The sequence below is a fragment of the Ochotona princeps genome, chromosome 7 (assembly GCF_030435755.1).
Source record: "Ochotona princeps isolate mOchPri1 chromosome 7, mOchPri1.hap1, whole genome shotgun sequence".
Classification (NCBI taxonomy): domain Eukaryota; kingdom Metazoa; phylum Chordata; class Mammalia; order Lagomorpha; family Ochotonidae; genus Ochotona; species Ochotona princeps.
The window spans coordinates 57,122,495-57,134,898 of NC_080838.1; the positions used below are offsets into that span (position 1 = coordinate 57,122,495).

The window sequence follows — 12,404 nt, forward strand, 5'->3', positions numbered from 1 at the left end:
GTTGTACTCTGTCCAGTCTGATAAGCTTCTTGTCTACCTGCCATCAGAGCTGCTGCCTCTTCTGGTCCTGTTTGTTGGACTAAAAATTTCTTAGTAACCAAAAAAAAAAAAAAAAAACAAAAAAACAAAAACAGAGGAGAACCAAAAACTGAAGATGTCTAGGTGTCTTGGGATAGCAGCAGCTGAGCCTGAGCAGCATTCAGACTGACGTGAAGCAATTGGTAGCTTGGTGTGGTAGACAGGAGCAAATGGTGTCTGACCTTCAGCAGAACTCCATGGAGTAGGTTTGAACTCTGAAAACTTCCAAATGGAAGGTGACAGGCTGATTTCAGGAGCGGCCTATCAAGAGTTGAGGTGTGAGACAGTAACAAATATAACACACATACACACACACACACACACACACACGTTAGTGCAGCCAGTATGGAGGCATGTATGGAGAAACCTCAGAAAACTAAAACGAAAACTTCCTTAGAGTAAACTGTTATGTAAACATTACAAGAGGTTTTTTCTTGTGATCTAAACTCCTGCTCTAGACCCCAAAAGTCTAGGGTACAAATAAAAATTGTGTCACTGCTGCTAAAGTTTAGCTCACCAAATTGAAAGTAAACTGGTTTATCTGACCTCCCAAGGGGCCAGAACTAGGTTACTGCCAAATTTCCCAAGCAGGCCAGTTTGTAAATGTGTCTGTTTGCGAGACAGAAACAGATCGGTGGAATGATCTCTTGACCTCTGGCTTACTCCTCAAATGCTTACAATGGGCAAGACTGTAATACATGTATATAAGTACACCAAATTTAATAAATAGTTAACCTTAGGCTAAATGCCATCCTTGAATTAGCATTAGAAGAATTATATAATGTACATTGTTGGTAAACGTTGTCTTAACAACACAACATGAAGTTGTGTAGTTACAAGCCAGTGCAGGGACCATTCTGCTGTGAAGTCTTTAGTTTCTAGGGTCACTGCCTCGACCAGTTTCTAAGACACCTACCAAAAATAATTCTGGTGACGTCAGTTTAAGATATCAAACCCATATTAATACTTTTCTATTAAATAATGTTTACCTCCTTGCTATTGCTATACTGATATTACTTAGCAGACTTTGGCTTGGCAGAAGGTGAGACCATTTTTGTCCATCAAATCTCAAAGATAGACATAAATAATCAATTTACGCATGTGACATAAAATTGAAATTTTACAGGTTTAGAAAAAAATGATGAGCCATTTAAAAGAACCAAATTGGCCATATTTATTTCAGTTTGTTTGTTTTGTTATTGATCTTATTATGTGGGCATTTGGGGATAAGCACTTTTTACATTAAAAATTGTGACTGTTTCAGTATGTTGAAAAAAGTTAACAGAGCAAGTCTGGCAAAGGCCAGGCCTGCTTCTGAGGCTGGCTTCTGCAGAGCCTGCAGCAGTGGGTTCTCAGTGCTCCCCACCGTCCGTTAACAGTGTATGGATGGCTTAAACTGAACCTTTGCTTCCCCTCTGGGTGGCTGGGCTTTTTGTAGGCAGGACCTGCCCACATGGCTAATTCCCAGTTAAAAGCCTTGGACTTTAGGTCTCTGGTGGGCTTTCCTGGACCAAAGCACTGCACATACTTGGCTGCATTTTCATTGCTTGAAAGAGTGAACTTGCATGTGTAGATAAAAGCTAAGATTAGAGAGTAGATCCAACATTGTCTAAGTATTTACATACAACGTGAATGCTAAACCTGAAAGACATAATTAGAGCAAATAACACGTGGCCACTGAATTTGCAGGCTTCTATAAAACTACACTCTTAAGTTTTAAAATTTATTTTGCTAAATTAAAATATATATATATTAATATTATATAATATATGTATATATTTGAAAGGCAGCATGACAGAGAGAGGGAGAAACCAATGACCAGGCTGAAGCAAGAAGCCAAGAATCACATGTGGGAGTCCCACATGGGTGGCACGGACCCAGCCACCGGAGTCATCCTCTACTCTTCTGGTCTAGGGAGCTAGATGGAACACATGGCAGCCATTGCTTGAACTGTCACTCTGATATGGACTGCAGGTGTCTCAAGAGGCAGCTAAGCCTGCTCTACCAAGGCTCTGACTTCTTAACTGCAATTTTAACCATCAAATGTTAATTTCTGAAGTCCATGTAAACATTGGAATAATATTTTCAGGCCAATCAAAAATATGTTTTGGAGATAATTAAAAGGTTCAACTATAGTCTGTCCCTTAACCCATAGCAGATACCTTACTTGCCTAGCCTACGGAAGGATGTTTGTTCAGATAAACCATTGTTTCATGTCACTGAGATTTCATTTAAGAAGGCTCCAGCTGTGTATATATCACTAAGAGTTAACCACATGACACTGTCTGATAGTCTGATAGAGTCTGCCTCTGACAGTGTCCACCTGAATTCATGCAGTAGCTGGCAACTCTATAGTGTTAAAGGGCTGGAGAAGTTTATATAAGCCAGTCTTTTGGGGTATTTAATGTCCCTCGTGGCTTCTCTATTACACAATGGAGTTCCATATGGGTCTAAGGTAAAGCGGTCACATATAAATCTCCTTGTTTTGCAGCCAAAAAAAATATTGCTTTGAGAACTGCACCTTAAGCAGACTTTCAGTTCATCACCTGTAGCTGGCATTTAGTAAACCCAGGAGAATTTTGTTGAAAGAATGGAAGAGATCGTGACCTAGCTGAGAAACGACGTAAACATCTCTAACGCTAAGTGTAATAGATACCATGGTTTTGCAGATATGAAAGAGGCAATAAGCAATGAAGCTGATAAGTGAATGGAAGTGAGAAAATGGAAGATCTCAAAGTGAGTGAGACTTCATGGACCAGAGGGTGGAGGAAGGCTTCATGGGAAAGGCTGACCTGGATCCAGGTCTTAAGTAATGCCGTTTGAAAGTACAACAATGGGGAAAGGCCTGGGCGGCATGAGTGCAAACACAGTGATGCAGGTGAGAGAACCAGCAGCCTCATTAGGAGATGCCTGTTGGCCCTTTGCACCGCACTCCAGCTGTCTTACAAATGAGGTGGAAAAGGCTTCTGAGACTCCGCACATAGTGGCCTGGCTTTTTAGGCTCAGGCATTTAGACTTGATTCTTTTAGTAATGGGAAAAAATGTGTGGCTTTTCAGCAGGTGATGATAGGTAGAAAGAGTTTGGTAGTTCTAGAATTAAAATTGTAATGGGGCACTGGCTTTGTGGCACAGTGGCTGAATTCAGGTCTTAATTGCTACCCTCTGGTCCACCTCCCTGTTATTGGCCTGGGAAATGCAGCAGAAGGTGGCCCAAGAGTTTGGACCTTTGCACCCACATGGGAGATCTGAATGAAACTTCCAGCTGGCAATGGTGTAGTTCAGTCCTCTTGCAGCCATCTGGGGAGTGAACCAACGGATTGAAGAAATTTCTCTTTTCTCTCTCTTTTTCTCTTTTCCATGCCTACCCACATCTCTCTCTATCTCTTTCAAGTAAACAAATAAGTCTTTAAAAAACTTATACTGAGGCAAGTGTAGGGCAGTTTAGTTTGGAGAGAAAAGAATGCTGTTGTCAGAGACTTAGAAAATAGATGGGCAATCATAAAAGACTAAGAAATGTATGGAAGAAGTTAGAAAGCAACAGAATCTCTGCATATTGTAAAAGAAATTATGGGGCTAATGAATTGACAAGAGTATTTTAAAAAATATTTCCTTATTTTTATTGGAAAGGCAGATATACAAAGAGAAGGAGATACAGAGAGAAATATCTCCCATCTGCTGGTTCACTGCCCAAGTGGCCACAGTGGCTGGAGCTGAGCTGATCCAAAGCTAGGAGCTTCTTCTGGGTCTCCTACACAGTGCAGGGTTCCAAGGCTTTGGGACATCTTCTACTCCTTTCCCAGGCCACAAACAGAGAACTGGAAGGGAAATGGAGCAGCAGGGACATGAACCAGCACTCATATGGATTCCAGCCCATGTAAGGTGAGGACTTTAGCCACTAGGCTACTGTGCCAGGCCCAACAAGTATGGTTATGAAAGTGGAGGAGGGCAAGTTTTCAGAATGAAGGATGTCTCTGTGAGTCAGTCATTCATACTTTTATTTTCATTTTTTAACATCAAGTATGTTGGAATAATTGTATCTATAGAAAGATAGTGCAAAAAGTTCAGACCCTTGGTTTTTAAGAGAAAAAAGAACCTTTGTAACTCAAAGCAAACAGGACTGCATACTCTAAGGATTTTGTGCATACACATTTTAAAATTTAAATTTGGCCTTTCCAAGTGAACCTGCAGAGTTTGCTTGGAACTCTGTTCAAGTGGGGCAACATGATGCTGATGAAGCAAAGGGCTGCAACCTGCTAGGCTTCAGAAGGCTCTCCAGTGCTTTCCAAAGAGGATCCCAAGTACAAACATTTTTGTTGATTGTACTTCAGAGGAGAGAACAAGCTGTCACGGTCTCTGCCAGTGGCTGTCGAAGGAAACAGGGCGACAGGAATTCTGTGGGCATTTCCTCACATGTCCCTGTGGGTCGATGTGCTACAGGAAAAGGCCAGAAACTCCTGGCCAAGGAGGAAGCAGCTTGAAGAAAGCAAAGCCAAGACTAAGAATTGGCCAAAGTCTTCAGGGATTAAGCAACATTGTTCAATCCAGCCGGATCTTCCTGTTTTATGGGATAGGCAAACATGTTTTGTATCCCACTGGCAGATATGGATTCATGGCTATTAATATTGAGAATCTACCCACTGCAAATATGAAATTCAAACACCACTACTGAAATAAGTATTTCTTTGAATAGTCAGGTATTTATCTTTACTTATTTGAAAGTTGGAGGTGGGGAAGAGACAGTGAGAGAGATCTTCCATTCACCAGTTCACTTCCCAAATACCTGCGACATTCAGAATTATGCCACTCTGAAGTTAGGAGCAAGAAACTAGAACAGAATCCAGGGTCTCTCCTGCGGGAGCCAGGGCCCAAGGACTGAGACATCATCTGCTACTCTCAGAGTGCACATTAGCAGGACTCTACAATTGGAAATCGAACCAGGACTCAGATTCAGACGCTCCAGGACAAGATGTGGGCAGCACCTGAAGCACAATGCCAAACACCTGCCCTTGAAACAGATATTAATACAAATACAACATCTAAAATGTTTTGAGAGACTGTGTTAGGGGATATTGTTTCTCACCTGTAACGTATGTGGGGAAGCCCACAGAATACAAGGAGACTTCCAAAAAGTCATGCGACATGGAATTAAAAGATGTATTAAAAGTTTATGTAGTATAAAATATTTTTTTAAATACATGCATGTTCATCCTACAGGTGGTAATATTCTTTGAGCTCAGCTAGAGTTTTAAATTGCCTGGGGAGTTTTTAAAAATCCCCAAATCACGCCCAGTGTGGTAGCCTTGCACGCGCCAGGATCCCATATGGGTGCCAGTTCGTGTCCCAGCAGCCCCGCTTCCCATCCAACTATCTGCTTATGACCTGGGAAAACAGTTGAGGATGCCCAAAGCTTTGGGACCCTGCACCCACATCGGAAACCTGGAAGAAGTTCCTGGCTCCTGGCTTTGTATCGGCTCAACTCTGGCCTTTGCAGCAGCTTGGGGAAAGAATCAAAGGATGGAGGATCTTTCTCTCTGTATATCTGACTTTCCAAAAAAAAAAAAAAAAAAATCCCCCAATCCAGATCCCACCCATCCCCATTAAATTCCAGAAGCTGACAGCAGGAAGACAGGGGCATGTCAATGCTCACTGTGCACATGAGCCACCTGCCTGTGGATCCTGGGAGCAGACCTCCTGATTCTGAGCACAAGATGCCACATTTCTATACAGCTCCCATGTGAAGCTCTGGTGATCTGTTTCAGTCCTGCAGTAGCAAGGGAGGAACCAGATGAATGGTCTACACCAAACCTGGGTCCCTACCATAATCACCTGGAGAATCTGGGGGAAAACAGAAAGGCCAAGATTCCATTCTGCCCCACCCTGGGTGATTCTGATCTACTCCAAGAGACAAGAACAGCTGGTCTAAGCACTCCCAGCTCTCTGCTTTCTTATCCCTCTGCCCTGTCTATTGTTATTGCTTTCTTGTCTTTCCTGTCTCCTTTCTGCCATTTTCTGAAAGCTAAGATACAAACACCAGAATAAAATGAAAAAATCATGATGATAATTATCATGTTGGAGGGACACAAATGCATCACTCAAAGTTTAAAAAAAACAACCATTCATGTGGCAAACATGTTCTGTCCAGCAGCCCAGCTAAGGTTCTCTGCTGGCATGAGGATGTGTGTATTTCATGTGCATATCTCACTGTGACTCCTGTTGGGCATCAGTCTTTACCTTCCTCAGTTTTCACAATCTTGCTTCAACTTAAACTTCATACTTACACAGAGTATTTCGGCACATTTTAAAAATGAGTTTACTTAAAATTATAGCAGTTTCCCTGAATGGTCTTATTTTAAGTATATCCAAACCATCTGGTCTGCAGAATAAACTTTATCACAGTGTGCTATTGTTCATATTTTCTGGCCCATTCTTGTGATAGGTTGAGATGACCCACATGTTTGCCACAATAGATGTGCCATCTCCTGGCATGGTGGTTTTTATAAAATGTTGTATTAATGTTTTGACCTTTGAATGTGAATAGTAACAGTTCACACTGTATATTTGCAACTGCTGGAAAAATTGCTGACTTAACTCATTTGATTTCCTCCCAAAACCTGTTTTGGTTTGTTCTTAAGATTTATTTATTCACTTGAAAGTCAGAGACACAAAGAAAAAGTAAAGACAGAGAGACAGATCTTCCATCTACTGTTTGACTCTTCAAATGGCCACAAAAGCAAGGGCTAGGCCAAACCAAAGCCAGGAGCTTCTTTCAGGTCTCCCACATGAGTGCAGGGCCCGGGGAGTTGGGCCACTTTCCAAAGTCAGCTGGATTAGGAGTAGAACTGAGACACGAACCAGCACCTACATGAGACACTGGTGTTGCAGGCAGTGACTTAACTGGCTAAGCCGCATTTTTTTTTAAATGGAAAAGAAAAGTAGTTGGCTAGGTTGATGCATGTGGGATACAGGAGAGCAGGAATCCAAAACCTGGCAGTTTAACGATGTAATTTCTCTGTTTCACTGCTTTATGTGTTAACCCCAACCCACTCACTTTATTACATGCTTCTATTTCCTCCTTTGTAAGTAGAATATATACTTTTTAGTGTGGTTCACTGTCAAATGGAAACTTGCCATATGCCACCTGCCCCCAGTGTCTCACACAGCCTCTCCACTGTCAGCAACCCCTCCCACAGTGTTTCCATGGATGAACCCGCATGGACACATCTGCCCGAAATGACACTTTAGGGCTCATTCTGGGTGTTGTACCTTCTTTGAGTTAGGACACATGTATAATGGAGATGGACAAAGAATGTTAAGTTTTGGTCTTTCACAGAACTGGAAGCAATACCAATAATAAAAGTAGTAAAAATTAAAATGGAGATGGTGTCGTGCGCCTTTAGGAGCACAGTTTATTTGGCTGTGAGAGAATCCATGTGCATCCGTGTGTGCATGGCTTCGCACTGAGCTGCACCTGATGCGAGTGGGCCAAAGCATTACCTCGCAGCAAGAGAAAAGCTTGGGCATGGGAGCTTTGCTCTTCTGCCTCATGGCCTCTCAAACTTTTAAAAGTCATTTTGAAAAACTACATCTGTCCTGAACATGTACAGGGATTTTTTCTCATTATTCCCTCGAAGAGTACAGTGTAGTCACTATTTACATGGCATTTACACTGTAGTAGGCAACACAACTCGTACAGAGATACTTCAAAGTGTACAAGAGCATGTGCATGGCTTCTATACAAATGCTACACACATTTGTGTAGCAAGGTGCTGGAGCATCTGTGGATTTGGGGGTCCTCAAGAGACCTGGAATGAATTTCCCAAGAGCATCCAGGAACAGCTGTACGGCAAATCCATGGTCTCAGGAACTCGCACAACTTGTAGTTTGTCACATTGCCAAGTGTAGCTTCCACTTTCAAACCATTTCACAATCCACAATGGCCATAGGAAGTGGGTCCATTGGTCATGTCTGGATTCCCGCCAGCACAAAGAGGAAGGGCCAGGAGTACTCCTGGCTTCCATGTCATTTTGGGCGAAGGAGGAAATGGAACATCTCACATTTAAAAAATGTTTTCTGTGGTTCAGATTTTGCTGGATGAAGTGAAATCCCACTGTCTCCCTTCTGGCCGCCTCAAAGGACATCATCAAGGCTTTGTTCAACTGTACTTGTTTGCAACCAACCTACGAGCCAAGATGGAGTAATGTTTGATCTTTTGAACAACATGTGTCCCAGGAGAATTCAGATATTTTTGTTTCACCAACAGAAAACTTTTCTAAAGTTAAAGGTAATGGTCCCTCTCCAATATACAAAAGAGAATGAGGAGCAGATTTATTGATATAGGCACTTTACATGTTAAAATTTATAACACTTTCTTATTAGGAAGTTAGTCAATAGAAACAGTGATTTTTTAAAATAGACATGGAAATGTAAAAAAAAAGGTTTTATATGGTTGTAGTAAGTGTGAAATAAATTTCTTTCAGCATTTATTGCGGCTGCAGACTTTGAAAACAAATCTAGTTCATGGATTAGTGTTCAAAAGTAGTTTTCAGTTTTTCTTTTGTTCATCTTATAATTTTGTGATTTTTCTAATTAAATGGAGTTAACAGAAAAGTTATTCTGAGATGCAATTAAAAGATAGTACAAATGAACATATAAGTTCCCAATATGTTAAACTTTAATATGTATAAGAGATCATGGAAATCTGTCTTTAGATGATTTCTTGAATGTTTTAATTGCAGCATCTTAATTTAAAAGTTTTTTAAAAATGTACCTATTTAAGAGCCTGGCACAGTAGCCTGGTGACTAAAGTCCTCACCTTGCATGCATCAGGATCCCATACGGGCACTGGCTCTAATCCTGGCAGCCCCACTTTCCATCTAGCTCCCTGTTTGGCCTGGAACGGCAGTTGAAGATGGGCCAAAGCCTTGGGACCCTGCAATTGTGTGGGAGACCTGGAGGAAGCTCCTTGTTCCTGGCTTTGGATGGGCTCAGCTGTGGTCATTGAGGCCACTTGGGAGTGAATCAGCAGACAGAAGATCTTCCTCTTTGCCTCCTCCTCTCTGTATATCTGGCTTTACAATAAAAATAAATATAAATTTTAAAAATTACTTATTTGAAAAACAGGGAGACAGACAGGGACAGAGATAGAAAAAGGATAGGGCCAAGATTCCTCATGAGTATTTGTACTCCCCTGTACTGTGCAAGCCCCACAGAATTTTAAGTATCTGCCTTCTTAGTCATTTAGTGAGATGCAATCTTGCAATCTTTTGGTCTGTCTTTTTTTCATGGAATGTACTTTCAAGGCTCATCTGTATTTGATCACAAATCAATAAATTGTTCATTTTTATTGCTGAACAATTTTGCACAATTTTGACCATGATTGTTTATCCACAGGTCCGCTAATCAGCATTTGCATTATTTCCAGTTCTTGCTTATGATGATGGATAAGCATTTGCCTACAGGTCTCAGTGTAAATATATGTTGTAGTTCCTCTAAGATTCCTAGAAATGAACTTAGTGATGTGCTCAATTTATGTTGAACTTTTTATGAAAGTGCCAAACTGTTCCAAAGTGACTTTACTGTTTATATTCCCTGCAACAATGTATGAGAGTTTCTGTTTCTTTATGCCCTCTCAGATAGAGGGAGTAAGGTCCCATTCACTGGTTCACACCCTGAATGCTCTCACTGGCCTGGGCTGGGCCAAGGCTAAGGCTAGAAGCTGAGAACACACCTAAGTCTCCCCATCAATGGCAGAAACCAAGCTATTGAGGCCATCATTGATGTTTCTCATGGTCTTCACCAACCAGAAGCTAGAGTCAGAACCAGGAACCAGAAGTTCAATCCAAGTTCTTGGATGTGGGATGCAGGCATCTGAACTGCAGTGCTAACACTTGTCCCTTCCATTTTGATTAGAGTCATTTCAGTAGCTACAAAGAGGTTGTTCATTGTGGATTTAATTTGTGTTTCCCTAACAACCAGTGATGTTGGGCTACTTTTCATGCACTTATTGACTAACTGTATATCTTGGATGAAATATCTATTTAAGTCTTGGCTGATTTTAAAACTGAGCTATTTATCTTCTTGGTCTTGAGTTGTGAGGGTTCTTGATATATTCTCTACACAAATTGTTCTTTTATCTAGTACATTAAAGAGATATGTACTGAGCCAGCAACGTGGCACACTGGGCTACGCCACTTGTGACCCAGCCGTTTGGGAGTGAATTAATGGATGAAAAAGCCCTCTCTTTGGGTCTTCCCCTTTTACTCTGTAACTCTGCCTTTTTTTTTTTAATTAAAGATTTATTTATTTTATTACAAAGTCATATATACAGAGAGGAGGAGAGACAGAAAGGAAGATCTTCCGTCCGATGATTCACTCCCCAAGTGAGCCGCAACGGCCGGTGTGCGCCGATCCGAAGCTGGGAACCAGGAACCTCCTCCGGGTCGCTCACATGGGTGCAGGGTCCCAATGCATTGGGCCGTCCTCGAACTGCTTTCCCAGGCCACAGGCAGGGAGCTGGATGGGAAGTGGAGCTTCCGGGATTAGAACCAGCGCCCATATGGGATCCCGGCGCGTTCAAGGCGAGGACTTTAGCCACTAGGCCACGCCGCCAGGCCCAACTCTGCCTTTTAAAATAAGCAAACAAATAACATAAAAAGATGTGCAACAGTTTATTCTTTAATTTACTTTTCAGAATGGAACCAAAAGGTATTACTGTTAAATAAGAAAAGAATAAATGAAATAAAGAAGGAAATATATATATATGTGTGTACTTTTTTATTTATGTGAGCAGAAAAACATGTACAGTTATAAGTTATTTATCAGATTTTTTGTATATGTTTTCTCTGAGTCTATAACTTATTATTCCATTTTTGTAATGCTTAAAATACATTTAAAAAATATTTACCTGAAAGGTTTATGAATTCCTCTGGGTATCCATTTAGTACCCTGAGAATTGTTCTGCCACAGTGTAAAATATACCACAAGTGAGTATCTCCCTGGCATTTAAACTCAGCAAGCTAAATAACAGCTTTCAGCAGAATCATGGGCTGATGGAGATGGAAGGGATCTTGCAATTAACCTGATCCTCTTCTGATTTTACAAGTGGGCTTCAAAATGTTCATGGAAAAGGAATTTAAAGATAAGTTCAGTGTAAAAAAAATTTAATCCATGCATGTAAGAGGTCTTTAAAAAGTTCATGAGAAATGTATTATGAAAAATTACGCATGATTTTAAAATATTTTTGCACCTAAATAAACTTACCTTTTCATTATATCACAAGCTTCTGGGAGTGATCTTCTGTGGATAGACTCTTTCATGTTTGAATGACTCACATTCCTGTTGTGGTTGTAGCAGACATGGCTTGGGTTACTGGAGGATCACCAAAAACATCAGGGCAGATGAATTCAGGTAGTGCAGGACTGCCAGTTGAGAAACTCAGTGTTTCTTGATGGGGCTGTGGATTTGTTTTCTGGCTGGAGATAAAAAGGTCAGGCATCAAAGAGAAGGAAGGGAGAACTCTGAACACAGTAAAAACGAGGCTTCAGAAATAGACACCACTGCAAAGACTGTTATTTCAAACAGGAAAAGCAATGAATGAAAACTCATGATTAAGGGAATTGTACTGTGATATATAAGGTTGACCTTGAATATCTGCCTTAAGTCACCCCATGACTTCTTTGGAGTTACTATTTACATAAAATTCTTTTAAAAAAAAACTTCTCCAACATTTTAACTTAATTAATTATGAATTCATTTAACAATGAATTTATTCAATACTTATTATTACTGTGCTAAAAATTTATATTCTCATAATGAAAGCTATATTTTCATAAGGAAAATTATGAAATTACATGCCTCTATAAAAAACAGTAGGTCTAATATGATTCTCCAAAAATATGATGGACCAAGTGTTCTAACATTTTACCATCAGGCATATTTATAAGCATAAACATACTAACTTGAAACTAAAAGTTGTTTCTTTGAGAATTGCAAGAGAATTAACAAACCTTTTGCTGAATTAACTAAGGAAAATGAAGACTAGGATTAGTAGAGTAAGAAATTAAAATCGAAGCATTGCTACTGATTTTACAAGAAATGAAGAGAATTGAGGAATACTGGGAACAACTTCTCATCAGCAATTTAAATAACACAGATAATGGACCAATTCCTAGATATATGAAATCTACCAAGCTCATTCAGGAGGAAACAGAAACGCAGACTGACCAATAGCTGGCAAGGAGTTTGGGCTGGCAACCATTTACCTCTCAACAAAGAAAAGCAAAAGGCCAAATGAGTTCACATTTGAATTCGGCCAAATATGTAAAGAC

At 40.5% G+C, this 12,404-nt stretch overlaps 1 long non-coding RNA gene across 1 annotated transcript in view; it reads right to left on the reverse strand.

The window, feature by feature from the left end:
- Nucleotides 1–204: 204 nt before the first annotated feature.
- Nucleotides 205–12,404, reverse strand: part of LOC131480826 (uncharacterized) — a 38,129-nt gene continuing 25,929 nt past the window's right edge. Inside the window, exons 2-3 of the long non-coding RNA XR_009245847.1 lie at nucleotides 11,338–11,549; nucleotides 205–339 (exon numbers count right to left, since the gene is read on the reverse strand). This is a non-coding gene — a long non-coding RNA (uncharacterized LOC131480826). The remainder of the gene's footprint in view (nucleotides 340–11,337; nucleotides 11,550–12,404) is intronic.